We start from the raw sequence: 14,181 nt of genomic DNA on the forward strand, positions 1-14,181 counted from the left end.
TCTGACGCCATAATATGTTTTGATTTGAAGGGTATCTATACTGTGGGATTATGCTGCTTAGTTTTTGTTTCTGGCAAGTTGGAGAACATCGGTTCCACTTGATGCCAGGTAGGAATAGCAAAGAATAAAGAACTTCTGCTTGAGTGGATATCTGCAATGCTATCAGTGCATAAATATTTGAGGATTTGCGAGTCCAAGACTTGTTTTCTAACATCTGTGTCTGCTCTCTAGCCAGTAGATTTCTGTGATGTGGGAAGTATCCCATTAAACATAGTTTCAGAAAACAAAACATATCAGCTCTTACCTTTTAAAAGGAATTTTCTTGTGTGTTACCATATGAGGGAGACAGAGGGGAGTGAGATAAATTGGGAAAGGTGGCAGCAGATCCTGGACAGAAAGTCCAAGTCCACCCTCTTCCATGCAACAGTTTCATGCATCCTTTCTGCAGTGCTGTTTTGCTCAGTAGGAACGGCTTGTGGAAATACAAATAACCCTCTAATCATGTCTTCATTCTGCTCAAATTTAGATAAATGCTTCTGAGCCTTCTCAGCTTAGATGTTTTCAGTTCTTTTTCATCCATACCCCCAAAACAGTAGAAATGTCTCGTTTCCTATTTGCCAAATACGTAAAGATTAGGTTGAGTTTTTGTGTTGGCTGTGTGTTTGCAGACTTCTGGTAAAGCAGCTTCCTTAGCCTGTTGTGTTTCTCTAGATTCCAGGAAAACACCAGCTCCTTGCTTTGCGTGGTTATTATTCATAGTCCTGTTCGTTGAACAGTTTTCCCAGTTGCTTGACTTTTTAGCTCCCCCGCCCTGTGCCTTCTGTAGATAAATATAGCCTTCTTCCAAAGATAGCTTGGAATGGTACCATAAATATTTCCATTTCAGTTCATGGGAAAAGGAAAGTCTAGGGGATGAGTTTTGAAATTTTTGTTAGTTTGTAAATCCATCTGTAGACCAAGGTATTTCCCTATGAAAACTGTTAGTGGCCTCATTGACAGAGCTGTGAATTGCTGACTGCAGAAACTTGAAAGCATGTGGGTGCTGTGCTTCTGAGATTGTTTTTTGCAGCTCCCCATCCCTCTTCTCTGCTGTCCCCAAGTGTGTTCTTGTGCAGTTAGGGTGTGTGCTGTGCAGTGTATGAGCAGAAAGCAGAGAGCATGGGATGCACCTTTACTTTGGTTACCAGTATTCAGTCCACCTCTCATCTCCCTCAGTGTTCAGTCCATCTCCATCAGTTGGAACCTCCAGTGTTCAGTCCATCTCTCGCCCTTCATCCCATTGATAGCCATTGCATCATGATTACAACTGCAGCAGTTACATGGGTGGGGAAGCCTGCACAATGCAATTCAGTAACAGTTCACCAAAATTTTAGTAGTTGAAAATTAGGACTTGGGAACAAGTGCTTGTGTGATCAACAGTGGCACATGAGCATCATGTTTGTTGATCATACAGTATTACAGCAGTGGAGATCATCTGACTTTGCATTTGAAAACAGACTCATGAAGCGCGAGAAGCCACAAATAGTATGATAATGTGTTACATCTTACTGCTGTTGGACTCAGAAAAGTTTTTTTTCATTTCCAGAACTCAAGTTAAATTTTTAAATTGAATTTTAATTATTCTTTTTTATTATTTTTTTATTTTATATTTTCTTCACTGTTCTATTAGTTACAGAACTTCTTTCCTTTGGTGCCTGTAGTAAGAAAGATTTACAGGGAAAGTCACCTTATTTGCAGTTCTGTTGTAAGACTGACATCCTTAACACAGTTTCTAATGTTATATTAATAAAGTTTCTGTGAGAAAGTTACGATAATTTCAGAATCTTTCAAACTAGGGAGGGGATGGCTTTTATGATTTTAAGGCATTTTGCAGCTCAATTCTTCATTATTTATTTAATATTTGTTTACACTCAAACCAAGTTACATTGACTATTTACAAGAATTGCAGTTCTGTCTTAAACAAAAAGAAATGGACCTTTCATCCTTTTATGTAAAGTTTGAATGTATACTGGGGAATAGAGAACTTGTTTAAGGTGTGAGGGAGCTGTTGCAGTTTATGCGAAACTCCCAGTATTTGTGTAACCAGTTTGTTCCATATGTAATGCCCTTCCAAGAATGTCAGTTCTGCACAGAGGTTCAGTGGCCTTGGCTAAGGGAAGAGGCCAAGCAGACTGGTTTGGCAGCTCCTCATCATCTGGGGACAGTCCACTTGAGCCAAGAGCTGGAGGAACTGGCTGCAAGTGACTTGACTTCTCCCCAGGTCATAACTGAAAGTGACAACTGCACCATAAAACCACTGGTTGTCCATATAGAAACATCCTGGGAGTTGAGCATGGGCAGTGTGAATTAATTTCTGCTTTCTCTGCACAATGTTAGGGAGAAGCAGAACATGAGAGTCCCATTTCATTGCTGCTCACAGTGTGACTATGGAAGATCCTAACAATGTGGGGTCCAGGTGATAAAGGTGGCCTATCTGGCCTTGGGTTACCCATCAGAGGTAAAAAACTGAATTAGATGGTGGACCTGCAGCCTGGGTTCTGAGGCAGCTGGCGCAGCAGGTTGGGAGATCTTGAGCTTCAAGGGAAGGTCAGTTGACCTTCAGACCTTACAGACCAGCTGGTCTTTTTGTCCTGAGCAAAATCCTCTCTTGATTTCCTTATCTCCCAGCCGTAGGGGGGCACGCACCTGTGTGCTAAGCCAGGCTTGTCACAGTAGTGTTTCCGGTTACTTCATACATACAGTTAAAAGTGCAGTTGCATTTCATACCTGTGTTAGGTGTCTGCGTAATCCCTGCTTGTGTATGTGACCAGTATTTCTTGAAGTATCAATCATGCTTTCTGCAAATGTTGTTTTTTTTTTAAAAAAAGCACAAGTGCCCTAAACTTTTAGAGCGTTTCCACTGCCATACTGCAGTGCCACTGGCCCTAAATCTTGAAGTAAAGGGTAAATATTTATTCTCAGATAAAAACCTCAAAACAAATTCGAACAGGTTAGTCTTTTTGATTCTTTATTAGCCAGTACACTTTTTCTATATGGTTATGTATGGTATCCCAGTGTATGGATATGTGTATATATAGTGTCCTGTATGCTGATATTATCTATATATATATATAGTTTGATATGCTTTCTGGAGAAGACAGGCTATTTTAATTTGTTTGAAGAAAGTAAGTTTTGGTATCAATTTGTTTGTTAATATTTGAATGCTCAAATCATGAGTTTTTCTCTTATCATTGGCAGTTACGACTTCCCTTCAGAGGTCATAAAACCTTCAGCTCAGGGCTGGAGTTGCCACATGCAGGTTATGATTACTGAACGTGCTCTTTCTGGCTTTTATAACTCCCTTCATCACCATGATACCTGGGTTTCTGTTGTATACAGTTTTTAATGTGTGTGAATCCGTCCTCTGATTGTATAATATGACTATGTAAAAGTGATATTTCTCCTATTTTTGGATGGAACTGGGTTTTGTATGAATAAAACTTCGGCTAGAGTTGTTTCCTTTCACAGGAACTTCCATGACTGAGAGGAATAAAAACTGAAAGGGCTTAAATGGTATTAAAATACCTCATTCTGAAGTTTTGGAACAAAAAGCATAGTCTTTTTTCATCCTGAAACTTTTTTACATGAGTTCTGAATTTTGACTTGGAAAATCAAGCTGCTTGTTTCATCAGAATGAGCTACTTACATAAGGCCTGTTTTTTGGAGGAGGTGGGGGGCTCCTTAGTAGAGAAGTTTCCATCCTCAGCAAAGTCCTGCATGGTTGGGAAGAGAGGCTGTCTTCCTTACGTATTTACCTGTTTGTCCCAAAGTAAAAAGACAGGAGGTGAGAGCTACAGCTCTTTGCTTGTCCACTGTGTTTTATGCTACAGTGGCCTGCTAAAATGGTTCTTCCCCTTTCCCCTTGAGAAACAGAAGTGCTCAGCACTTGCGTTTCTTGTTCTTTTTCAGTAAAGCCACACTGAAACTCTGAAGGTTGTATTTGAATAGCTGTAATACTGTATTTTTTCCACAGATGTTTTAACTTTATTTTGGGAACCCACAATTCTTTAAAGAAAAACTGTCAAGCAATTTTGGTACATCTAAATATAAATGAGAATTAAGGGGCCGTGTACTAGATAGATTTCAGGAGACTCTTGTTTGGGCATCTTTTCTGTTCTAGGTGGTCCCAAAGGGAGTGTGTGTGTGTGTGGGTCCTTGGCAGTGCCATTTGTTCTGTTTCTAAAGGATGACACTGACACTGTTTGTAAAATGTAGCATTTGCTGCTCTTCCCCCCAGCCCTGGTTAGAAAAAGTGGGGTGGGAGGCTTATGTAGGGTGTAAATTAGTGGAACTTGCTACCGCAGAAAAATGCTGAGGCTAAGAATTAAGCAGTAGTCCCCCAAAAGGTGGAGTGTTGTTTTAACTATCATGACCAGAGCCAATACCTGGAAGAGGGTACTAGACTTTGTGGGATTTTTAGGTTTACATAGGTCTCTCCAATACTGCACAGATTTACTGTGCTAAGCTGCTTCTCCGCTCTCTGTGAAGCTTCCAATACCAGAGATGGGTCATGGAAACCCTGGACCAAACAGGCTGCTGGTTTCATCCAGTTTGGTGGCTTTCATGTTGTTATACTTTCAATAAGATTCCCTGTTTTGCGCCTGAGGCTTTTTTGCCTATGACTTCATGTGGTTTTAGTGATAAATGTGCAAATTTTGGGGGGTTTCAGCACATAGGTTTATGTCTATGCATGTACATTTTATGTCAAAAGGTAGTATGGCTGCCAGAGAAGCTACTCTCTTTTGCATCTAGAAACAAAATGTACTGTTTTAGTGCAGGTGACCTGTTTTCATTACAAGAGTAAATACAGCAACAGTGATAGGAGAATTGCTTGAGACAGCTAGTCTGAAGTGGGTTTGTGTAAGCAGATTGACTAACAAACACATTAGAGAAGTTCATTTTGTTGATGAATAACTTGCAGATACCAGAAGAGGAGTGTTGGTAAGGTGCAGCCTGGCTCTGCCACTCGGGGTGAAGTTGATTGGGTTGTCACATAGACCTATGCATCTGTTTACAAAGGAACGTATTTTCCATCTCTGTGTTTTAAGATAGTTTTTCCCTTTGTGAAAGGGGAATGACTGAAGAGATTGGCCAGCTCAGATATGAGTGTGAATCAGAGTTTCATAAAAGATCTTTCTTTTCATCCTGACGCATTTCTGCTTTGTTGGCAATCTCCTCCTGTTAATTGCCACAACTCGCTCTGTGGGCTCATGTGTATGCTTCAGTTATGTACAGTAATTTTTCATTGCTCTTAAATCTTAAAGCATCAAAGATTGCACAGCCAATGAGTCTTGCTAATACAAATGTAAATGTATTGCTTTCTTGGCTTGCTGCAGCATGTGTGCACTTGTTAAATTTTCTTTTCATTAGCTTGTATGACAGATTTTTGGTATTAGAATCAGTACTACATGGACTTTATTTGTGAAAGTGGAATAACTGTAGTTTATTATTCTGCCCTTTTCAGCAGTAGTAGTTGGTGTCCAGCTTCATACAGCTGACATTTTTTTGCATTTGTTGCTTATGGCCCCTTATACCTGACTGCTGTTGCCAGTTGTTCTCTGTGCTGTAGTTTTTAACCTCACTGATGCGTTCTCTATGTTGTCTGTCTGGATAATATAAATATTGCAGAGCTCTACGCCTCTCACTGCTTTTCTCTGTAACTATTTTTATCAGGATTCCATGATATATCCTTCCACAAGAAATTCTGTTGAAACAGTGGTTACAGGCTTGATGGGAAACTTCCTAAGGTTACTCTGAAAAACTAAGATGCTCAGAACAGACTCTCTTTTTGACACTTTCACTTCAGTGTTCAGCAGTGTATATCATTCTGGGGTTTAATCTTGTGTGAGTGTGGTGGTAGTGGTATTTTTTTAAAACAGAATATGTAAAATAAAAATTACTTGCATAGTAATGCAGATATTGAAGATTGCGTTACTAAAAATGTAGTGATGCTTTAAAATATCCATGCAGCGTTGGGAATTCGTAACTGATGGCAGTGCAGGATGCAGGTTCCAGTAAAAGTATATGAAAAAGAGATGCAGATTTAGCAAGTTTGGCATCATTTAGGTTTCATTAATTTTTGTTTAATCCAGATTAGCAGATGGAGAAAAAAATATAAACAAAACTGAATTTTGTAAACAAAATCAGAACTACTTACTGTTAATTATATAACTTTCCTGAAAAGACTTACTTTCAGGCAGCTTCGGATCAATGACAAAATTTGTAACAGCTCCTAAAGTATATATGAACTCTATTAATTGGAGCTCCTTCTCTATATTAAAAACTGTTCTCTCGTTAGCTGTTTTGCATATGAAAGATGAAGACGACAATTTTTCTCATGAGATTAAAAAATAAATAAAACAATTAATTAGAATGAAATAATTTTCTAAACTTAAGGGAATTAATAACAAACAAAGCTTCTGGAGTAGCCAGCTTTTATTTTGCAACTTGCAAGTATAACATAATGTAACAGGAAGATTTTGTACGAACACATTTATTCCATGATAGTTTAAGAGCTGTAATCAGCTATATTGCTGAAGTGATGTAGATCTTTTGGATATTAAGTGTATTTTGCTGCTTTTGCCTTCAGATGTAGAAATAGACTTACTCAGATTTGATGGAAAAAGAGAATGGAAATTTGTGCTGGAAGTGCTAGAGCTGGTCACCTTCTGTTTCCCTGGGGTTATTACCATCAAAATCCTGCTTTGAATACAGGGAAGGCTGTATTGATGAGCTCTGTATTTTGTAATGATACAGAGCAAGATCTTTAAGAGTTTATGTTGAGTGGCACTATCAAAAAAAACCTGCCCAGGTTCTCTTTTGCCTATTTTTTTGCCCATTTGCCATCCTCAATTCACTACAGTGGGTATGAGATGCCCCTGGGAAGAGTGGCTAGCACTCCCTGGGTGGTACTCAGTCAGTACAGTTAAAAACCCCACTAACAGTTGCTGTCTGATCAGTTAAAACCCCACAGAGTAACAGAGGAAGCTTTTCACAGGCTGTGTGGATTTGCCACTGAGTTTGCCTTTTGGCTAGTCTAAGACAACAAAAGCATACTTGAGCTTTAACCATGCCACATGTGACAGTGGTATGCAGCAGTCTCCAGACTAGTTCTCAAACAGCTGCCTGAGGACCTTGGAAGCAGGATCTTCTGATTGCTCAGCAGAGGGTTGGTTTGCGGGTTTGGTTTAGTTTTATTTTTTGGGTTGCATCTTTGTGTGTGTGTATTTTCTTTGGTTGTCCTTCGCAAAGTCATTTTAAGATGTTCTTGCTGCCCTTGTACAATAGCAAACTTCTTCTCAGTTGTGCTGGTGAAGACACTGTATAGTTGCACTGTAAATGAGATCCTGGTGATTTGTTCATTTTTTTTAAGGGATTGGGGCTTGTCAGGGAGGGATGAGGGCTTTCTTAAAGCATTCCTACCAGAGAAAACACATCATTGAACCGTAATCTCACTGAGGCTAGTTAGATGGCACAGTGCTCTGCTGGTAAAATTATGCTACATCTGGCTCCCAAAGCTGAGTTTCTGCACAGAAGAGCCTGGAGGCATTATCACGCTTTAGTGTTGACTCAGGTGTGTTCTGACAGGTGAGTGCTGCAAACCTGCCTTAAAGGTTTCTTGACTTGCACACCTGTATTCTCAAGTCACTTACACAATATAGGAAAGTTTTCCTGTGCCAGGTAAAGCAGCTGTTGGGGAAAGAGGTGCTGCACCTGAACTTCATGATTTTAGTCTTCACAAGCTTGGTGAGAGAGGGTAATTCGCGTGGCACAGTTCGGCAGTCTGTGCATCGCTCAGCTTATGCTGTAATGCAGTAGTGGTAGAGCAGCCTGTGCCGGTACGGGAGTTGGGATCACACTGAAGTAGGCAAACACTATCCAGGGACTCTGACCTGGGGAGACGGGACTGGCAACACGAACTGATCTTTACTTGCTGTCTTCTGATTTCAAACTGCAAGGTAGAAAAGGGAGGTTGCTTTGATGCTATAAACAAGTTCACAGTATTCCTCTGTGAACGCAGGTGCTTGATTTTCACGAGGATGTCTCTCTGGCTCTGTTGTATTGCTATTGTGAAGAGGCTTTGACATTTGGATGGAAAACTTGCCATTTTAATAGCATGTGAGGAGGAAACAAGTACACAGGCTCTGGCTTATCTTTCCTTGGTCACTGGCCAGGTGCAAATAATGAACTTATTAGACTGTATTAATCTCTTAAAGGAAATGGTCTGAAATCCATCTGGTAGAGTGCTGAAAAGCAGACTCAATAAAATCCTAGAAAATTGACTGTAGGAAAGAGTTTTCTGTTGGCAGAAAGCTGAATTGGATGACCTGAGGAGAGTCCTCTGTCTGAAATTTCTGATGCAAAGGCAAACAGAAATAAGTGATGGATCCCTGAGCACAAGGTTTGCAAACTGCATTTTCAAGAGATGGAGAATTTAAATGCACTTGTTTCAGCTGATCTTCTGTAACACTGTTTCCTCAGTAAGGTGTCATGCTATGGGTAGCTTCAGCATGGTGGGGGAACCTAACATTCAGAGAGTGGTAATAGGCACAGAGCTAAGCATACTTATTACACATCTTAATTCAAAAGCCACCAAGACACCATCTGATCTCAAGCTATGTTGCAAACAAAGAAAAATCATCAGTAATCTCAGCTCTGTGTTCAAACCTGCTATCGATTTCTGTGACTGGAGATAAATGACAAGTTTTTACCATGTGACTGTTGTGTACCCACACCATTTCTGGTGGGTACTGGAATTAACAGAGCATGCCTTTTTTTCTCCAGTGACAGCCAGATGCTGGCTGAGCATGCCAGAGAGTATGTCTTTTTACACAGAAACCTTTGGTGTTGCCTCTTCATGCTAGCAGTACATTCCTTAAACGTAGTCAGATATTGTGTCTTGTGTGGTGGCTTTTGCAGCAGCCTCGCACCTGACAGCCCATCTCTTATTGATGGTCCACAAGAAGAGCTGATCTGTCAGGAGAGTGAGGCAAGCTTTATCTTTTTCCTGTTTTAATGCTGACATACTCTTCATAGCATAATGGCTGGCAGGTGCCTGAAGGTGTGCAGTAGCGAATGAGGGTATGGATGTAGTCACAGTTGTATTAAGCTCCAGAGTGCTCCTTGGGAGTACAACGGAAGCGATGTATATCTCATTATATGGAGTTTCTTGTGTTGTTGTCCTTCAGCTTCAAGACATTAGAAGACACTGTGCAGTATCTAAGTGTCAAAACTTTATGTGGACTCTTGGTGATGCAGTCTTACCAGCTTTGAAAACTTTCAGCTTATTTTGCCTGAATCAAAACTCAAGGTTAGCTTTAGGTTTGCTGGAAATGAACATCCATTGGAAACAGCTTTTTTTGTGGTTTTGTTTTAATGGACTTGCTAGATAGAAGTTTCCAATTACAGAAAAGCTAACTTTGCTTCCAAGTCTGGCTGGGAAATGGTCAACACTGATAGTCCCTTGGTAAGAGAAGTCATTGTTCCTTTTTGGCACTACCTGCGAATACAGTCATTAGCTGAAAAGTAGCAGGCTTTCTTAAATCTCCTCTTTGCTCTTTATTCTTCAGGGAGTCGTATTCTTGAATGTTTCTTAAACAAAGGCTGTCCTTTCACCACACCAACTCAGTCCTGTCACGTCGACGTGTCCCTCAGTGGTGGCATTGCCGCAGCACCGGAGCGGAGGTGTGCAGGGTGCTCCCTCGCTTCCCTTCTCCTTCATGCTGCTGCTGGAGCTTGGGAAGCGCCAACGCTGCCTGTGCCGCCCTGCATGCCTGGCTGGCGGGGCTCGGCCCGGGCACGGCGCCCTGCATACCCTGCCCTCCGGCCTGTGGATCGCCCACAAACTTGTGGAGCTCCTTGAGGAACAGTGATTCAATTCTTTGCCTCTGCAAAATCTTGCTGCTCATGCTGTGCAATTTAAAGACAAAATGCTTCCTGCTAATTATTAACAGTTACTCTGTAGGAACAGACTCATTATAGGGGCACTGAACCCTGGCCTGCCATCCTTTTCAGCAACTGAACAATGTGAGAGGGAGGGGGAAGAAACTAGGAGAGAAACTGGAGTGCTGGCACCAATTAGTCCTGAGATTAGTCCTGAAAGAGGATTGCAATTTCAAGGCCAAAAAGAGTAGGGAGTGGGTAAAAGGATTTGAAATGAGATTATAGGACCTAAAAGCGCCTTTCTTTTGTTAGGGAAATAATTCAGCAGTTTTGCTCAAGCCAGTGAGACAATCCAGTTTAGTGGCTGAAGTAGATGTGTGTCCTGTTGCTTTTTAAGGTTCTTTAACTAAGTTGATCCCCAGTTGCATTTGTTGGTGCTTCCTGCGAAATCAAAGTGTTTTCATCAAACAAACAAAAACACAGAGGAAAGCTATTGCCTCATCAAAAGACCTGTTGTTTGTCAGGAAGCTTATTTGTATTCTTTAAAAGGGGAGCCAAGGAAAGGAGGCAGACTGAACGCCCTTTTCTTCTTTGGTGAAACTTTTTTTCCTGGTGGTTACTACGAGACTGGCACCAGAGTCACCCTTTCACCACCCATCCTACAGATGAGGTTCAGTGCTGGTTTTTGTTTGTTGGCCTGTTCAGAGATGCAAATCAGGCAGTTCCTACTTCAGTTAAAAGCACCATCTCCTATCAGTGCCATAGTGGTGGACGTTGTCCTTTTCCTCTGGGAGGGAAGCGGGCACTAAGTCTTGCTGCCATATTGAATAGACCACAGTGTGCGCTCATGTAACAGGTGTGTCAGGGGCTGAACACTGGAGCTTGCTTGGAGGCAGCAGAAATAGAGGTCTTCACCCTCTTCTCCTTTCAGAAGAAGAATTACAAGCGGGGAATTACTGAAGAGAATTACAAACATAGTGGATTTAGTAGGAAATGTTTTGCTTTAGTCTATTCATGCAAGGCTGCGTGAAATGGTGACTCTTTTTCTGCCCTTCCCAAGAGGGAAATGGTTTCTCTTGGGGTGGCTTAGACTCAAAAGTTGTGGAGGGATCGGGAATATATCTGTTACCAGCTTTTTCTGTCTGTCTGTCTGTCTTCTATTTTTCAGTGAAATTTCTTAATGTGAAACCCTGTGTAGGTAGTCTTGAAAGACTTGCTTTCAGTTCACTATGGCCACAGGTTTAGGGGAGTTTCTTGGCATAGAGTAGTGAGTTCTGCCACAGTCTTGATTTCCCTTGCAACTGCATTTCACACTAGCCCTTATTAAACCTGCTTTCATAGGCAAATGCTTAAAGCTGTCTCCCGTTGTGGCACTGCGAGGTTAGCAGGCATCATCTTGCCACTCAGGCTAGTGTAGCCTGAATAATGGGCAAGATTGGATTGTATGGGGAATATACTGTTTGAGAAAAACCTCTTTTTTAATGGAGGGAACCCTTTTTCTCTAGACAAAACCATTAAAATAGGATATTTTGCATACTGTTCTTGAAGTTGAGTTGTTCTCTTTGAACTTGTTCATAAACAAGTGTTTTAATTCCCATCCAAGGCACACGTTAAATGCTAAATTTTTGTCCCTTTTGTTTTTTATTCCATTACACTGCTCTCATACATATATAATCTAGTGAATCTGACTTGCTGCTTTATAGCCTTCATAACCAATTCTAGAATCCCTCTAAGAAAAGAGGGAAAGAGAGGCTGAGAGACAAATCCATCAGCAGTTTTCACACATATTGGTGAAGAAACACATGCTTTCATCCTTTAGTTGTGAAGCTGTCCCATGCTGAAATGCTAAAGGTTCTACAAAATAGCCAGAAACTTTCTGAAATAGAATAAAGACAATAATAAATTCCAGAAGGGATTCAGCAGAGGAGCTAATGTGGAGGAGGAGACAGTTTAAGCAGGGGGTTAGCAATGACAACAGAAAAATGGTTTGGAAAGGGTAGAGTGCAATGAGATGACAACAGTTTCTGCTGATGGCATCCAAGTCCTTCTTTACTTCAAGTCATGTTTCTCTATGATCTAAAACTTGAGTGCAGGGATTTCTAAGGAGTTGTTGGTTGAGCATGTTCCAGTCCAACTGAGAAGTGCAGGTGGTATTTGCTGCACCTAGTAGAGGCAGCTATCTGGATGGTTCAGTGCTGCAAATGGCTGGGCTTGGTGCTTTCCAGTTTATGTGTATTTACTTTCAGTCCTTTGTGTGTTGACTGGAAAAATTTGGTAATGCACTGTTTGTGACATGGAAAAAAGAGACTTGACTATCAATGAAACTGCCAACATGAGAATTAATAGGTTTGGCAAAGTCGTTTGTTCCATTTTTTCCCCCATGATTTGTCAGAAGTTACATTAACACATGAAGAAAATATTTCTGCTTAATTGGTTGTAGTAAACGGATGCGCTATAAATTAATTGCCTCTTTAATGTTTAAAAGGTTATGTCCCATTCATTTTATAACTGATGAGTATCATTTCATTAGAATGAGCAAGCTTGAGGTCATCTGATATTTGAAAAGCATAGTTTGTTACTTTCTGTGATTTGCTGCTTTAGAGGCTCAAATGATAATCTGAGGGTGTCAGGGTTCAGTGTCTCTTTCTAAACACCAGTGAACCATAATTAATTGTTTCCTGTAATCTAAGTCATTGATTTTCTATATTTGAGGTGATCCAAGGAACAGCTTTACTCCAGGGATTAATTACAGAGAGAGAGACTGCACATACACTCATCAACATACTTTTGCTAGTTAATGATAATTTTTTGCAACCGCATGACGGATACCGATTTCAACTGGAAGGAGAATTACACAGTATCTGATAGATAACCGTGCCCATCCTTAGTAGTTCCTTTTGGTGCCTGCAAAGTTTGTGCCCCTTGTAGTGAAATACCTCAGTTTTGGGGGTTGCCCACCAGCAGTTGGACCTCCCAGAACTTCTTGGTTTGTTGAGGAGAGAGCTTGCGGTCTTAACACAGGCTGTTAAACCAGAGTTGTTCAGTGAGGGGCACAGGGGATTGCTGAACTGTCATACTTGGTTTTATTCTTTAACTTTCTTGAACTTCATCAAGAGAGTGAATGGCCTAGACGCTCTCCCTAGGCTTCTATGTTTTGGCACAAGGTTGCTATCAAACTGCTGTTCAGATACACCACGTGGAAACAGTAAATGTGGATATTTGCAAGTTTTTGTGACTCTTTTCATGTGCATAATGATTTTTTTCAACCATCCCCACATGAAGTCACAGTGGATAAAGCAGAGATGTAGAGACTAGTGTCTCATCACAAAGCAATTGCCTGCCCACCTTCACCTTTCTTCATACAGCTGTTATTTCTAAACCTCTGCTTTCTGCTGCCAATCCCAAATGGAAGAGTGGAGTGTTTAAGCCCTGTCTTGCTGAGTTGCATCCCAGTTTTCGCACAAACAGCTGAGGAGAAGCAGCAAACAGAAGGAAGGTTAGACCATATCATTAATTTCACGAGGGAAGCCAAGATTTGTGAAATAACAATGCTGTAAGACAGTTTCTGGAAGACTAGTCTCCTTCTTAGTAGAGCTACAACTTCAACAGACATGGGAGGAGTCACTGGCTTAAAGGTAGGAGGGTGACTTCTTGCTATAAATTATGCGAAGGTCAGCTTTAATGAGTTCCTTCATTCATGCAGGTAATACTGTAACTTGAGAGAATTATTAGAATGTTATTAAGTACAATGTTAGTATTCTCAACAGGCTGAGCAGCTGTTCAGAGAGGTAAGGATTAGGGATAAAGATGCACACTGAATTTTATTTCCCATTACAGGTGGGAGGTTTATTTTTCTACTAAGATGAAAGTGGCTAAAGATAATTTTAAAATTAGTCAAAATGAAGTCCTCTGAGTATTAGTCTACAGTTAGATTTGCAGAATGTGTGAAACTCATTATTTCATAGCTCTGCTTTGAAAATGTTAAGTAGCAGATACTGGGAGTTGGGTGCTGTGGATATCGCTACTGTGAGAATAACTAGGAGTGTCTTGTTCTGGATGACGAGAGAAGTACAGATAATGTACAGTTCCCAACCATGGTTCAGTGGGGCTGCTTCATTTTGGCAGGGGCTATAAAGAAGGAAGAGACTTCTGCAGTGTAAGTATCTGTGAAGTCTCATCTGCTCAGCCCCTTGAATTTGAAGCTTTGTTGACTTGAAGACTTTTCTCGAATAAATGGAAAATTCCCATCTTTTCCCAACT

General features: G+C 40.8%; 1 protein-coding gene across 11 annotated transcripts in view; it reads left to right on the forward strand.

Moving 5' to 3' along the window:
• Positions 1-14,181, forward strand: part of FOXN3 (forkhead box N3) — a 211,903-nt gene that overhangs the window by 111,251 nt on the left and 86,471 nt on the right. The gene's annotated exons all lie outside the window — the stretch shown is intronic.

The sequence above is a fragment of the Falco rusticolus genome, chromosome 7 (genome assembly GCF_015220075.1).
Source record: "Falco rusticolus isolate bFalRus1 chromosome 7, bFalRus1.pri, whole genome shotgun sequence".
Lineage (NCBI taxonomy): Eukaryota > Metazoa > Chordata > Aves > Falconiformes > Falconidae > Falco > Falco rusticolus.